The sequence below is a fragment of the Balaenoptera physalus genome, assembly GCF_965194825.1.
Source record: "Balaenoptera physalus genome assembly, chromosome: 19".
In the NCBI taxonomy this organism is placed as follows: Eukaryota; Metazoa; Chordata; class Mammalia; order Artiodactyla; family Balaenopteridae; genus Balaenoptera; species Balaenoptera physalus.
In genome coordinates, this window is record NC_138900.1 from 47,668,605 (window position 1) to 47,683,892 (window position 15,288).

Genomic DNA, 15,288 nt, shown 5'->3' on the forward strand with positions numbered 1-15,288 from the left:
GCTACGATATCAGAGTGGCTGGAATCAACTTTGCGAGAAGAGAGTTTGTGGTGAACCAAGCAGAGAAGGCTATGTGCTCTACTTGGAGGTTTAGTTTGAACAATGCTCTGCATACACTGTCTGCATATGACCGTTTGGCTGGGTGCATAGCGGACACTAAGTAAATGTCTCAGGCGGTCAGATGAAGAGTTCATGAAATCATAGGAAATCTTTGTCAACTAATTTGCACAAACTTACACGAATAGGTTTATGTGCTTTAGCTGAGTGACACACAAAACAAAAATGGGAGTTCCTGGGACATTTTCTCATGCTGTACAAAAAAATTACCTGAAAGCTTATTTTCAGAGAAACCAAATATGGGACCCAGGGGTCTGCATTTCTGGGTCTTAGAGAACGACGGAAACTTGAGGATTTGTAGCCCTCTCCCTGACTCTTGCGGGCCACAAGCGCCCGGACCCCAGGCCCGGTGATGGATGGAGGGTTACCCTTCACGGCCAGCTGCAGACATCCGTCCCAGGCAAGAGGCCGAGCTGTTGCCTAGATTCTGTCCATTTTCTACCATGTTAGGAAATTTATCTTGAGAAAGCACATTCCTTCTGAGTTCACCCCATAATTAGCATTTTGTACAAAAAAAAAAAAACGCTCGGAGCTGAAATTTCTTCTCCTGCCTCCGCCTAACTCAAGTCCAGTTGGTTTTCATTTATTTCAATGTGTACTTTGGAATCGGAGCCCTGCGCTTTCCCACTTAACTCCCACCACCTGGGGGATGTTATTTTGTGGGGGGCAGGGACTCTGGCTCGTCCCCTGCACCCACCTCTTTCTCCACGTGGCCTCCCTCTACACAGAGGGAGAGAGAGAGGGAGAGGGAAAGGGAGAGGGAGTGGGCCTGGACCCTTCCTGCATTCAGGGTAGTGACTGCCTTCAGCCAGAAACTGCAAACCCGGAGCCAGCAAGGGCATGGTTCCCTGAAGCGACCCCCTGTGCTTGGATCACATATTGGGGGTAGGCTAATGAAGATGGGATGTGTGACTTCAAAACAGCTGGGAAGCATTACAGGTCAAAAGTTGAAATCAAGTTAAGAGCCATCGGAATGCACAAGCCCCGTTGTTTCCAATCTGTCTCCCCCTCTAGTCTGCACCATGCTCCTTGTGGACAAAACGTCTCAGGCAGGGCTGGTGTTGACACAGGGGCCCAGGAAGGTACATTCGTGAAGGCGGGGCTGCAGAGGCTGTCTGAGGCTGCAGAGGCTGTCTGAGCTTATTTCTTGGCAAAATAAAGAAGGGGTCAACCCCAGGGGAAAATATAAACGAGGGACATGTAGAGTCAGAATACAAAAGCTGAAAAGATGAATCATTCAAACCCCTTCATTGCAAGTGTGAAAACAGGCCCAGAGAGGCGAACATATTTAAATCATGCCATAAGCCTGCCCAAAACCCAGTGGCTTATGCTTGCCATTAAGACGAAGTGAAATTTCTCTGGCCTATGAGGCCTTGGCTGATCTGGTTCCCCCCACTGCTCTGTTTGCTGGGGTTACACCCCACCTTTTCCACCATCCTCCCGGCATCCTAGCATCTTCTCCACTCTGGAGATTCATGAAGTCCTTTCCCACTTCTGAGTTTGAGGACTCGTTATTTCTCCTTTCTAGAAGATGTATTTTCCCCTCAGTTCCTCTCTCAGCCAGTAGGTAAAACACTACTTCCTCAGCCTGGCCTCTGATGAAACTGTCCGGACTCCCTCCCCAGGGGCCCTCTCTCTTGTAAATTAGCTCAGGTCCTTCCTTGCATCCGCTCCATCATCTCCTCCATTTGTTCCTTGGTTACAATTGCCCCTCCCATTCCAGCAGTAGAAGCTTCTGAGGATGGAAACTGTCTGTATTCTGTTTTGCTGTTATAGCCTGGCATCCAACACATGACAATTGTTCAATAAGTATTTGATTAACAGGTTAATCAATCAATCAACCAGTTAGACAATCAATGAATTCAATGATAGCCTCCTATTGTCTCAGGGATTAAGCACTGGGATGTGGGGAGATTAAAGATGGCCAAAAATTACTTGGGGAGGGGGCCTATGTCCCTCCTCTGGAGTCAGGTGGATCCTGCGATGCTTTAGTTAATAGAAAAATGTCAGAAGTGGCCTGTGCCACTTTCTAAGCTTTAAGAGACTGACAGCTTCCATCTGCAACTGTCTCTGGGAGCCCTGAGGGGCTACCCTGAGATGACCACCAACCTGGAGAGAACACATCAAGTTGCTTCAGTCACTAGCCCCAGCCAAGCCCCCTGCCCAGCCATCCCTGACAAGTTACTGAGTTAAGTGGAAGAAGTCACTTTGGAGCCCCATCCCCCAAACATCTCAGCCACCAATTGAATCCCACCAAGTGACCTCAGCCAATACCACAAGGAGCAGAAGAAACACACAGCAGAGCCCTGCCCGAATTCTGTGACTGTAATTGATGGGGATTGGTTTCAGCTGCTAAATTTCAGCTTGTTATGCAACAATAGATAACGACCACAGGGCTCTACAGCCAGATGGTTTGGATTCAAATCCTAGTCCCACCATTTCTTTAGTATCTGGGTGACCTCCCACATGTCGATCTTCCTTAAGCATCAATAGCTGGATCATCTGCAAAAGGGGCACGGTGGGATTCCCCAGCCAAAGAGTTGTTAGGAGATTAAACAAAATCCATGTCAAGCGCTTAGCAAGGTGCCTAGCTAGTGATGCCAAATGATCAGTAGGCTTTTAGCTAACATTATCCGTATGCTCTTTGACATACCCTTCCAGCTGAGTAGAGCTCTTCTTTCATATATGAGTCAGGAGAGAAGAGATTCCATGCACTCAGATCACACCATTCACTTGCCATTAATTCATCTATAGGTCCCATCACCAAAGGGAAAAGTCCAAAACTCATTATGATTTGCAAAGCTCTTGCCCTGCCTATCCTCAGAGCACCGTCCCGGCCCCTCCTCCTCTCAAATCCTGTTCTTAGCCCTACCTGCCCACCCACACACTCCCAACAGCAACAGGAAGGAAATGGATAAATATTTCCACAGTGAATTCTTCTGAGTAGAAGGATTATTGTCTTACTTGCTTCCTTCCTTGTGATTCATTTTTGTATTTTCTAAACCTTCTACAGCAGACACTTTATTTTCATAAAATATAATAAAACTTACAAACAACAGGAAGTGATGATTTCTTCTACTTGAAGACAAAGACGCTATTTTACTTCTCTGTCTTCCTCATAGGGTCCACCTGAATGTCTCTTGTATTGTTGAATGAATGAATGAATGAGCTAAGAGGGGTGCACAGTTCATTGTGTATACATGGGCAGAGTAGCCTCAGTTTATACACTAAATATATTCGTAAAAATATACACTTTAAAAGTTCCTTTATTTTGATTATCAGTTTTTGCTTTTTTTTTTTTTTTTTTTAAAGATACTTATGGTGAAGCCTTTTTTTTTTTTAAATGAAAAAACCCTTTGGTGAAGTGACTAATCATTCTGCAATTCATTTTTCTGAAACCAGAAAGCCAGAGTTTCTTAACATGAGTTTCTCCTTCTGCATCTATGTTTATAAACTAATGACAGGCTCTTAAACATTCACTTAGCAATGAGAAAGTTCCAAGACAGTGTGCTATATTCTGCTTAGGAGAATTCAGTATAACCAAATATATATAAACGGCGCATACCCCAACAGAGATGAGGTCTCTGGGAACAGTAAACTCCAGAGTACAGATTTGTAGCCACAAACAAGTCTTCTCTTGGGGCAGCACGTGAGCTGACTGGATGTGGCACAGCCTTGGGGGCCCTGCCCAGGCACAGTGGATAAGCTTCTACAAGTCCTTTTCTTCCCCTGTGTTTCTTTCTGCTGCCTAGCTTGCTGGATTCAAAGACCTTGCATCTCCAATTCTTTCACAAATTTTCTGAATAGGCTACTAGTTCATGTGCTGGAGTTCTGTGCTCTTGTCAATTCACCAGCTCAGTGTAACCCAAATCAGTCCAGCCTGTGTTAGATGAATTCAGTGAACATGGAAAGTGCCTCCAAGTTCTTTACGCCTCCAACGCAGACACAGGCTCTCCCTGAGCTCCCGTTTTGGATTCCTTTTGCATTAGCAGTAAAGCCAACCGCTTCGAACATGCTAGCACTCCCACCTTCCCCCTTCTCGTCTGTATTATCTCAGGAGAGTTTTGACTCTTCAAGTCAGCCCAACAGCCTTCTTTTTTTGGTCATTTCTCATCACTTAGATCTATAAATATTAATTACAAGCCTCATATTTTAAAACCCCTTTGAGCATACTAACTATGTAGCCACATAAATCAATCCTAAACTAATCTTAGTGGTTCATGATACTTTTGCAAGTTCCAGAACTTTCTATTTTAGCTCCCGTGCGTCACTGTTTTTGCTACCAAAGTTATTTAATACCTTTTCAATCTATTAGGCCTTCTTTAGATAAAAGGAACAGAAAGGGAAGGGTGGAGCAAGGGAGGGAGAGAGAGAAAGAAGTGGGGAGAAGAAAAGGAGGGAAGAGGAGGAAGAGGTTAAGAGAAAGGAGAAATGAAGGAAACACAGGTGAGAGGGATAAACACTGGGGGGACCTGAAGATCAGGGACCTACTTCTGATTCTCTCACTGGCCCTGGGAGTCCTGAGCAAGTCACTGAGCCTCTCTGGGGTTGGCTTGGTTTAGAAGCTGGCTCTAGCATTTTCATACTGGCAAATTATCCTCCTACCGTAAGATCTAGAGTCTTCTCTCTTTGTTACCAGATCACCCTTCTAAAAGGGTCCCAAGGCAGCACAGAGGTACCTGTTTTCTAAGTACTCACCTGAGCAGGTCAAGGAATCCAAGATTACTGAACAAGAGGGGTCCCCAACCCCTGCTTCAAGATTCACTGGAGGACACAGGCTCGGTGGGTATTTCTACACAGCCTGTATTCAGGTCAATTAGCTTTCAGGGTGCATATGAAAACCTAGTTATATGAAAACCACTCAGCCACCCTAGGAATACCTGGGGAAATCCTAATAGCATTGATTGCTTTGCAGCAGCTGTCTTAAGAAGGATCGGGGCAGGGGGTTGGGGAAGTGGGGAGTCAGAGTAACAGAGAGCAGAGTCAGACTGGCCAGGGCGTGAATACCGGCCCCTGCACCGTGTTCAACAGTACACCAGGCGCCTCACCTCCCAGAGGTGCATTTCCCCCACCTGTAAAGTACAGAAGCTTCTACATGCTTCATCTGGTTGTTATCCAAAACAAAGGAGACACTGCTCCAATGCACACCACTCGACACCTGACTCACAGTTAGCGTTCAATAAATGTGAGCTTTTATTATTACCATATTTCCTCTATGCTGAGACACCATCGATCAGAAGTCAAAGCATCAATTTAATAACTTCTCGGGGGGAGGGAAACAATATATTAAACACACGTTCCCATTTTAAGACATCACAATTTCAACAATATTACAAGGTGAAAAGAAATGTGTCTTAGGGTTTCCCTGGTGGCGCAGTGGTTGAGAATCTGCCTGCCAATGCAGGGGACACGGGTTCGAGCCCTGGTCTGGGAGGATCCCACATGCCGCGGAGCAACTAGGCCCATGAGCCACGGCTGCTGAGCCTGTGCGTCTGGAGCCTGTGCTCCGCAACAAGAGAGGCCACGATAGTGAGAGGCCCGTGCACTGCGATGAAGAGTGACCCCCGCTTGCCGCAACTGGAGAAAGCCCTCACACAGAAACGAAGACCCAACACAGCCAAAAAATAAATATAAAAATAAATAAATAAATAGACATTGAAAAAAAAAAAAGGCATGTTTAAGGGCTTGAGATATATTAACTCATTAAAAAAAAAAAAAGAAATGTGTCTTAAAAATCAATGAACTATGGTCTTATTACTGTCACATTTTGGAACCATTTTAAGTCATTTGCTTGTTTACTTGCCTTTTTCCTGTTTTGTCTGGCTTACCCCGGGAAGACACATAAGTTCCATGAGAATAAAGAGATAGTTGTTCATCACTGTGCTCCCAGTGCCTAGGACAGGTGGCAAATAAATATTTGTTTGATAAGATGGTTCTGTGTCATCTTTTTTTAATAAATTTATTTATTTATTTATTTGTTTGTTTGTTGGCTGCGTTGGTTCTTCGTTGCTGCATGCGGGCTTTCTCTAGTTGCAGCGAGCGGGGGCTACTCTTCATTGCGGTGCACGGGCTTCTCATTGTGGTGGCTTCTCTTGTTGCGGAGCATGGCCTCTAGGCGCACGGGCTTCTAAAGCTCGGGCTCAGTAGTTGTGGCGCACGGGCTCAGTTGCTCCGCGGCATGTGGGATCTTCCCAGACCAGGGCTCAAACCCATGTCCCCTGCATTGGCAGGTGGATTCTTAGCCACTGCGCCACCAGGGAAGCCCCTCTGTGTCATCTTAATATGAGAGAATCACTGATTAAAATCCCACTAATGTTGCCATTGGTTCGTATAATGAAATTTTACCACATCTTTCTCAATCCATTCAACTTAGTTCCTTACCAGCCTTGGAAGAGAGGTTTGTTTGTTTGAATGTGTATTTGTTGAGAATTGGTATTTCCCTTGAACTATACACACAAGAAATGAGGATGAAAGCAGATAATAACTGCAGAGCATCTACCGTAACCCCTGACACAGAGGTAACAGTCATAAATCACACTTGAAATTGAATGCAAAGCAAGGGTGGGGTACAGGTACTAGTCAGCTTAAAAAATATGCTGTCGGGCTTCCCTGGTGGTGCAGTGGTTGAGAATCCGCCTGCCGATGCAGAGGACACGGGTTCGAGCCCTGGTCTGGGAAGATCCCACATGCCACGGAGCAACTGGGCCTGTGAGCCACAACTACTGAGCCTGCGCGTCTGGAGCCTGTGCTCCACAAGAGAGGCTGCGATAGTGAGAGGCCCGTGCACCACGATGAAGAGTGGCCCCCGCTTGCCGCAACTAGAGAAAGCCCTCGCACAGAAACGAAGACCCAAGACAGCCAAAAATAAATAAATAAATAAATAAATTTATTAAAAAAACCAATGTAACTTAAAAAAAAAATGCTGTCAATTCGCATGTCCTTAGGATCTGTAGATATGCATCAGACATTAATAAATATCTATTTATGGAATCAACTAAAATTTCTCCTTTCAACTTACAAACCAAAAAAATAAACATTAACATAATCTCCCCAGTGCAAATGACTTTTACTTGCCCATTTATAAACCAAACATTCATTCATTCAATCAGCAAGTATTTACTGAGGGCCTACTATGCGCTGAGCGTGTGCCATGCGCTGGGCGTGTGCCAGGTGCTGGGGGTAAGAAGAAGGCTAGGATGACCTGGAGGACAGGGAAGATGAATGAGGAAAACTCCTGTATATACAGATCATTGCTCCATCTCAGGTAGAAACAGGCACTGGCTCATGGCGGTGAAGCCCCAAGGTAGGGAGCCGGAATGATTTCAAAGAAGAGAGAGTGTTATCCCCAACAAAATGACTGGTGGGGGAAATCTCTGATTTTCCATCACTCCAGCCCTTTCAGAAGACTTCCTATAGCATTAACCAAATTCCAGGCCAGGGGACCTGTCAGACTCCAAGTGATGATCTAGGGTCTTGTTGAAAATGAAATGGCTTCTTATGAGAGGAATGCAAATTTTACTTATTCACTTGCCTTGCAGGGGAGGGGGGAGGTAATCACACAAAGAAAAGTGACTTTTAACTTATCATGAAATAGTAATTTTCAAATAAGTAACATAAACAAGCAGTTGGGTCCCCCTACCGCAATCATGAGGAATGTGTTTGACAAGAGCCTGTGCCAGGCTGCCCTCTTCCTTAAGGAGGATGAGGAGGATTCATTAGAGGGGTAAGGAAGCAGCCTTTTCATGTGGACAAGGACTCAAGAGGAGCTGAGCAGTAGAGAAAGCTGTGAGCCTAGCTCTCAGGCCCAGCACTCAATAGGTCACAGCTGGACTGACCAGATGGCCAACACGAGGAGTCCCAGGATGTCAGACTCGGCTTCACAGAGACAGGGGCAGAAAGTGTTGTTGGAACAGGATGGCCCTGGGCTGGTCTTCAACCATAAGAAGAAATTCAATATTAGCAGGAAGGGAGGAATGTCACAACAGGCTGAGAGAGCACTGGAGCAGCCAAGGGGCTAATCCAATATGGCGCCAGTATACAGAGAGGAAGTTGGTGATGAAGAGGGAAGTGTGGGCAGCAGCTCATTCAAGATGGATCCCCATTATACAAGGAGCTCAGAGTCGTGTTGTTTCATTTTGCTTCGGTTGGCATTGAGGATACAAGTTTTGAGCAGGAAAGTGATACTATCGGATGTGTGTTTCAGGAAGATAATTCTGGTGGTGCTGAAGTTCAGCTGGGAGGGATGAGAAACACGGGAATGGAAAACAGTTACTGCAATAGTTCAGGTAACGGATGGCAGGGTCAGAGCTCATACACTGAGGAGGTGGATGGATGAGGCGGATGGATGAGGCTTGGAGATCAATTAGCTGAAGAGGAAGAGGGTGAGGAAAAACACCCTGCCTGCTACATTATTAGAATGAAGATGGTTAACCCCTTATGTTCTCCTAAAGGAATATACTGGAACACTTACAGCAGCACTCTCCCTAATGGCCACATGGAAGTTACCTAATGTCCATACAAGTATGAGAGAAAAGCTCTCCAACAGAATGGTCAACATGGGTGAAATGCACAAACCAGACCCTCCACACACCCACCAAAAAACTCAACCAACCAACCACTAAACAACAACAACAACAAAACAGAGTGTATACTGTATGATCGCATTTATGATAAGCTCAAAACCAGGCAAAATGAACTTACGGTGTCAGAAATTATGAGTTATACTTTGGTGGCGGTTCATACCAGGTCACGATCCTGGGAACATGGGCACCCGTAGGGTGAGTTCTGGGGTTCCAGTTCCAAGTTCTGGTTACTTAGGTGTGTTCACCGTGTGAAAAATCCATCTAGCTGTATACACAGGATCTGTGTGTACTTTCACACAAATATATTATACTCAGAAATTACAAAATATAAAAGTATCCTTATTTGCAGTGCCTGCTGTACAACATTAAAGCAATGTTAATAATCACAACAACAACAACGGTGCCTTCCACTCGGGGCAGCCTAATCCTATGTGCTAGAAACTGGTAGGTGCTGGCTGACAGCCCTTTGTGAGATCAATTTTAACTCCCATTTTACAGATAAGAACGCGGAGGCTCTGAGATGTTAAGTAACACCTAAAGCCACCACATTCTTTAGAAACAGAGGGGGAATTGGAACCCAAGAAGCCCTACATTGGGCTGCCTCATGATTCTACAAGAGTGAGTGTTTCAAGAAATTTGGCTGTGATTTTTCTACTTCAGGCATTGACTCCGCTACGTCTATACGACCCTACTTTTCCACTATAAGCCGGATCTGTCACCCACGTATTTCCAAACATTTGGGTTATCGGTGTACTATTTTAGCACTCCACAATGTGCTTATTCCATCCACAATCCGAGACCTCTCCTACACACATCTTCCTTATGAAATTTTCAATCAAACAAATGAGTTCAACCCAGAAAAGCAAACACATTTTGGATAGAACACTTGTCTTTTTTAATCAGTTTTTGTGTTTCCTATATAAACCTGCAGTCCAGAGGTACTATTTCTGAAAGCATTTTGCAATGGAAGATTTTACCTAACTGCTGTTTAGTATTGTCGTTACTATCCTTGTTATTAATAATAATGACTTATAGAGAGGGTGAGGAGACACCGCTATTAGAGAGTAGGAAGACCAAACCTGATTTGATACTTAAGTCAGCAAAGGTAATAAAGAGTAGAGGCCAGGGGAGAAATTAAAACAGACGGCTCTGTCTTGGGTCGACATTATCTTCAGGGACCAAGAAGCAGGTAATATGAAGAACAGGTTCAGCAAAAATGGAACTCAAGGACAAACATTTCCTCCACAAGGACACAGCAAGAGATGCAGTCTGCTGAAATTCACAGAGCCTCGCCAAAGGCTGGGACACCTTGACAAATTAACTTCCGACATGTAGACATACCAGGAGAGTTTCCAGAGCGGTTCAATAAACAAGAAGGCACGTGACCTTTGCAGGACTGCTGAGAGCTAGGCAGGGGTGGCATGGCTTCACACCTCCACCCCTGTGATACTGGAGAAGCAAAGCATCACAAGACAACATCACAGAACACCACCTTGACCACTCTCCTCTGTAAAAGGGCCAGAGCCAGCCGGCAAGGGGTCTCAGGAGCTATCTTGTCGGCAGTTCATAGACATCACTGACTAAAAAGCCACTTGGGAATCTTGTTAAGGATCCAAATTCCTGGATCCTGAACAAGGATCCTAGCCCCATCTTAGACCTGGGGGGAAACCAGGAACCTCTATTTAACAAACAAAACTTCCTAAGGAAATAACTATAGAAATAAAAGAAGAACTCAGGTCTTCAGAATGATAGACTCACTGACAGCGCTGCAGAAGATGAATAAACAGAAAACCCTTCCCTAGCAACCTAGTGAGCGTCCAGACCAGCAAAGATGAAGAGACAATCCTGAAAGCTTAAACAGAAGAAAGGTGTTATCTTCAATGGGACGGTAATCAGATTCGCATCAGTCCTTGCCGTTTGAGGGAAAATGCATTTCAATTATACGCTCAGACCACATACATATAAGGACACTAACGTTTCCGCAGAGAATGGTTTCTGCAAAACAGCAATAAAATTGAGAATATACTTCAGCGAAATGAAAAAGAAATCCAAGGAAAATAGAAAAGGGGTCCAGGAAATCCAGGGAAGAATGGAAACTAAACCCAGAGATGAATAAAATGAAATCGCAGGATGACAAGTGTGCAGCAAAAAGCAATCAGTCCAGATGGGAACAGGAAGTCGACAGGTGCCAGAAATAACATCTTCAAGAGGGGAGGTGACTCTGTCATCTCATTTGTATGATGAAGAAGCTGCAACCCCTTAATGGGAAAACGAGGGCATAGATTTTTCTCTGTCGCGAAAAACTAAAGGAACCCCCCGGAAAAACAAAAGCATATATATGAAAGGCATGGGCTAACAATGAAAAACTAAAATGCAGCCTATTTTTGAGGACTTCACTGGGCATAAGAAAGAAAGTTGTTATGTTTTCCCCGTAGTCCTTCAAGTGATGTGAGTTTAGGGCACAGCCTTGCATTCCCTTCTCTGAGTCCGGCCAGCCCACGTGACTGCGGTCAGTGACGTGGACATTGAGAGGCCACAGAACATACTGGCTCTGAGCAAGGGCTCTGAGGTCATGGACGGAGCTCGTACTGCATCTGCTGCTTGCTCTGTGTCCTTGGAAAATTTACTTAACCTCTCTAGGCCTCAGTTCTCTCCTTTCTAAAATGTCACCGACCTCAGAGGACTGTGACAGAGATTACATGAGCTAATATATAATGTATTTAGAATGGTTATTGACATAATAAGCACACAAACAGTAGAGGTCATCACTGTTATTGTTACAATATTAAAATATAGAAAGGATAGTTGATTTTTGATGTAAAGGCTGTTATTAAAATTAGCCTCTTACCAAAACATAGAAGACTAAGCCAGAATTAAATATCATAAACTAAATGTAAAAATCAAGAAGGGAAAATAAAGATACAGCTGACAAAGCAGGGAGGAAGGAAGGAGATGCCGCAGAAAGAGGAAGGGGGTTGTTAATTCCTTCATCGAAGATGGAAGTAACCAGAGACTGTACAAAATAAATAGATTAAGCAATAAAGAGTTTTGAGCATAAATATGTAACTTAAAATATGTAAATAATTTTTCATTAAAATTGTTTAATTTCTCAGTTATACTTAGATAAGTATATTTTTCCTACAAATTATCTATAATATTTATAATACATAAACATACAGAGAAATAATATTGAATGTATCTACACATTTATGTAATTATAATAAATAATCAACCCATTCATTTAAGTGTAATTTAAAATAAGAAAACAAACAGTAAACATGATATTTCTAAATACCAAAAAGCAGGTGGTGGAGAGGGAAGGAGAAGTGAGAGGTAACAACCGCTGACCTTGGCATAGTGCTTATTCCATGCCAGGCACTGTTCTAAGGGCTCTGCATATATTATCTCATTTAATCCTCTAACAACCCTAAAAGTTAAATATTATTATGCTTCTGCTGATGACCATTTTACAGATGAGGAATTTGAGGCAGAGAGAGACCGAGTATCTCCCCAGGCCACTCGACTAGTGAAAGACCAGTGACTCTTAGCCACTGCCTTCTGCTACCTCTAACAGCGCTCAGCTTTCACAGCGGGGAAGTGGTCATAGTGGTGTACAGGTAGGATTTAGTCTTAGGGTGGCAAACGCCAAAGAAAAAATTAACAACTGTAGTGGGATGAATGGTGTCCCACAAAAATTTGATGTCTACCAGAACCTCAGAATGGGACCTTATTTGGAAATAGTATCTTTGCAGATGTAATTAGTTAAGATGAGGTCACACTGGATTAAAGTAGGTCCTAAATCCAAGGACTGGTGTCCTCCTAAGAAGAGGAAAAGAAAACACAAACAGGGAAGAAGCCCAGGTGACAACAGAGGCAGAGACTGGAATGATACTGCTACAAATCAAGGAACAGGGATTGCTGGGAGCCACCAGAAGCTAGGAAAGGGTAAGGAAGAACTCTTCCCTAGAGCCTTAGCAGGAGTTTGGCCCTGCCAACACCTTGATTTCACACTCCTAGCCTCCAGAACTATGAAAGAATACCTTTCTGTTGTTTCATGCTACCCGCTACGTGATAAGTTGTTATGTCAGCCTTAGGAGATTGATGCAACAACTAACCAAAAACTTACAAGAGAAATGGTTAAAATGAGTGGAGAAAAGGAGAATTTGACCTTACACTTTACAGCTTTCTGTACCTTTTGCTTTAAAAAAAATAAAACAAAACAAAACTATCAGGTGTTACTCTTTGCGGTAGGCAGGCTCTAAGGTGGACCCCCTTATCCTGCCTCCTGGTGTTCACACCATTGTGTAACCCCCTGTTTCCTCTTCTTGAGTGTGAGTGGGACCTATGATGTGTTTCTAACCAATAGGACACAGCACATCCAGGTGACAGGATGCCTCCTCCATGATTATATTATAGAAGACAGTAATATGGTCTTGTTAGACTCTCTCCCTTGTTGGCTTTGATGAAGCAGGTGGTCACGTTGGGGAAGCCCACATGGCAAGGAACAGAGGCACATCTATGGCCAACAACTATCTGGGACCTGAGGGTGGTCTCAACCCACAGCCAGCACGAAATTGGGGCTCTTAGCCCAACAGGCTAAAAGGAACTGAATTCTGCTGACCATGTGGGCTTGGAAACATATCCCTCCCCAGTCCAACCTCAGATGAGACCACTGCCCCATCCAACACGTTGATTGTTGCTTTGTGAGACCCTGAAGCAGAGAACTCAGCCAAGTTGTGCACAACCCCTGACCCACAGAAACTGATATAATAAACGTAATAAAGACATGGGATGTTCAGCCACTAGATTTGTGATAATATTATTATGCATCGATAGATAACTAACATTCTCCTATAATTAATAATAGTAATCATAATGATACTTGGAGGTTTTTTCAATTAGCAATAGTTTGCTACAATTAAAAATAAATTTAAGACAACAAATAATTCTGATGATCCGTCAGGTTTGGGAGAAACTCCCTTATTAAACATATAAGGAAACCAAAGCACAAAGAAGTGGAGTGGCAGGGACAGGTCCAGAGAGGAGAAGCAATGTGCACACACGTTCACACAGGTCATCTGTAAACTGAAATGTCCCTCAAGACACACATCCCCAAGACGGAGATGGCTCTCCATCTTCCATCTCCTTGCTGCCTGCACAGTGACAACTGGAATTAAAAAAAAAAAGAAAAGAAAAGAAAAAAAAAGTAGTAAAGAGCAAGATAATTGCTCAAATCAAGGGCAAAGATTCAGTTTTGTCTTAGGTTATATTCATGGCAAGTGCTATTCCTGACATTACCCCAGCTTCTGGGAGGGTAGATGTGTTAAGCAGGCACTTATTAGACAATTTTTTTGACAGCTGCTGCCTTTGCAATTACTGTAGTATATTTTTTTTCTTCTGAATAGCTCCAGATTTGTTTTTGTCTGAGCTGAGGTGGAAAATTGAGAAATAACGGATCTGACGATAATTGACTTTATTAGGAATATGAATGTATTACACACGCCGTATATTAAAAACTCATTGCTTTTATATTGGCCTCGCACACTGTATACTACTTTTATGGGTCCCGAGTCTCCAATGCTCCCCCTTCTGTACTGTTCCCATCCACTTTATGTTCCTCATTCCCTGTCATGCGGAGGAAATAAATGGTTAAAAATCTAAGTGCTCATCAGACACAAGCCAGAGTTCATAAAGGAAAGTGCGCAGGCTGGCATAATTTAAGATATTGCTGTGAGCTGGTGTTGCCAAAAATGATGCACTTATTGAACCATAAACACAAGCAATTAAGGTGAGATGTTGATTACTGTGAAGAGAAGCCCCCAATAGTATAGAGAAGCAAAGGCCGCAGAGGGAGTCTAATTTGCGTAAATATCTCTGGAATCCTGGGAGATGCAAGGAGAGCTGCAGGAGACCCCTTTGCAAAAGGATCCTGATGTCTCTTGGGAGGAATCCTGAGAACGCCGCTGCACAGGGAATTCTTTACAGGGAATCACAACCACCAGGCACAGAGCAGAGACAAAGGCTGACTGTTTCTTTACAGCACAGTCAGGAAGGAAAGCAGTCCCTCTGAGATAGAAGGAAGGCCTAAGACACGTGGCAAACCACAGCCGGAATGAAATGGTGTTGAATTTTACCTAGCACAGCATCGCTCCAGGCCAACACTGAAGAACTCATTGGAGAAAGCTGGGAACTAAGAGAGAGAGGAGGAGACCCCCTGCTGCTATCTTGAAAGGCTGGACCCTCCCAGGTTAGCCAAAAAAGCTGCTCTGATTTGAAGGGCTGAGCAGAGAAAGCCTGGATCAACAGCTGGCAGAGTGCTGGCTGATGCCCGTCTGCAGAAGGGGCTAGAACCACAGAGGCGAGAATGTATCTTAGTTGCCGCAGAGGAGGGAACGATGTAGGGATGGTTGGAAGCAGAACTAGGTGACAGGTCTGGACAAATACTTAGCAAGAGCTGACCCCCTACTCCACCTGGCCCTAAGCCCTCAACCACCCCTGCAGCTGGAGGTGCAGGAACAAATAATGTCACAACAGAAATCTCTGAACACTGACTGTGTTATCATCTCTTTCTGGAGAAGAAAGGCAACCC

General features: G+C 44.1%; 1 protein-coding gene and 1 long non-coding RNA gene across 2 annotated transcripts in view; one reads left to right on the forward strand and one right to left on the reverse strand.

The window, feature by feature from the left end:
• Positions 1-15,288, reverse strand: part of LOC309649477 (uncharacterized protein) — a 664,470-nt gene that overhangs the window by 117,179 nt on the left and 532,003 nt on the right. The gene's annotated exons all lie outside the window — the stretch shown is intronic.
• The window catches only part of LOC309649497, a 431,245-nt gene continuing 416,018 nt past the window's right edge, over positions 62-15,288 (forward strand). The window contains exon 1 of the long non-coding RNA XR_014257154.1: positions 62-6,915. This is a non-coding gene — a long non-coding RNA (uncharacterized lncRNA). The remainder of the gene's footprint in view (positions 6,916-15,288) is intronic.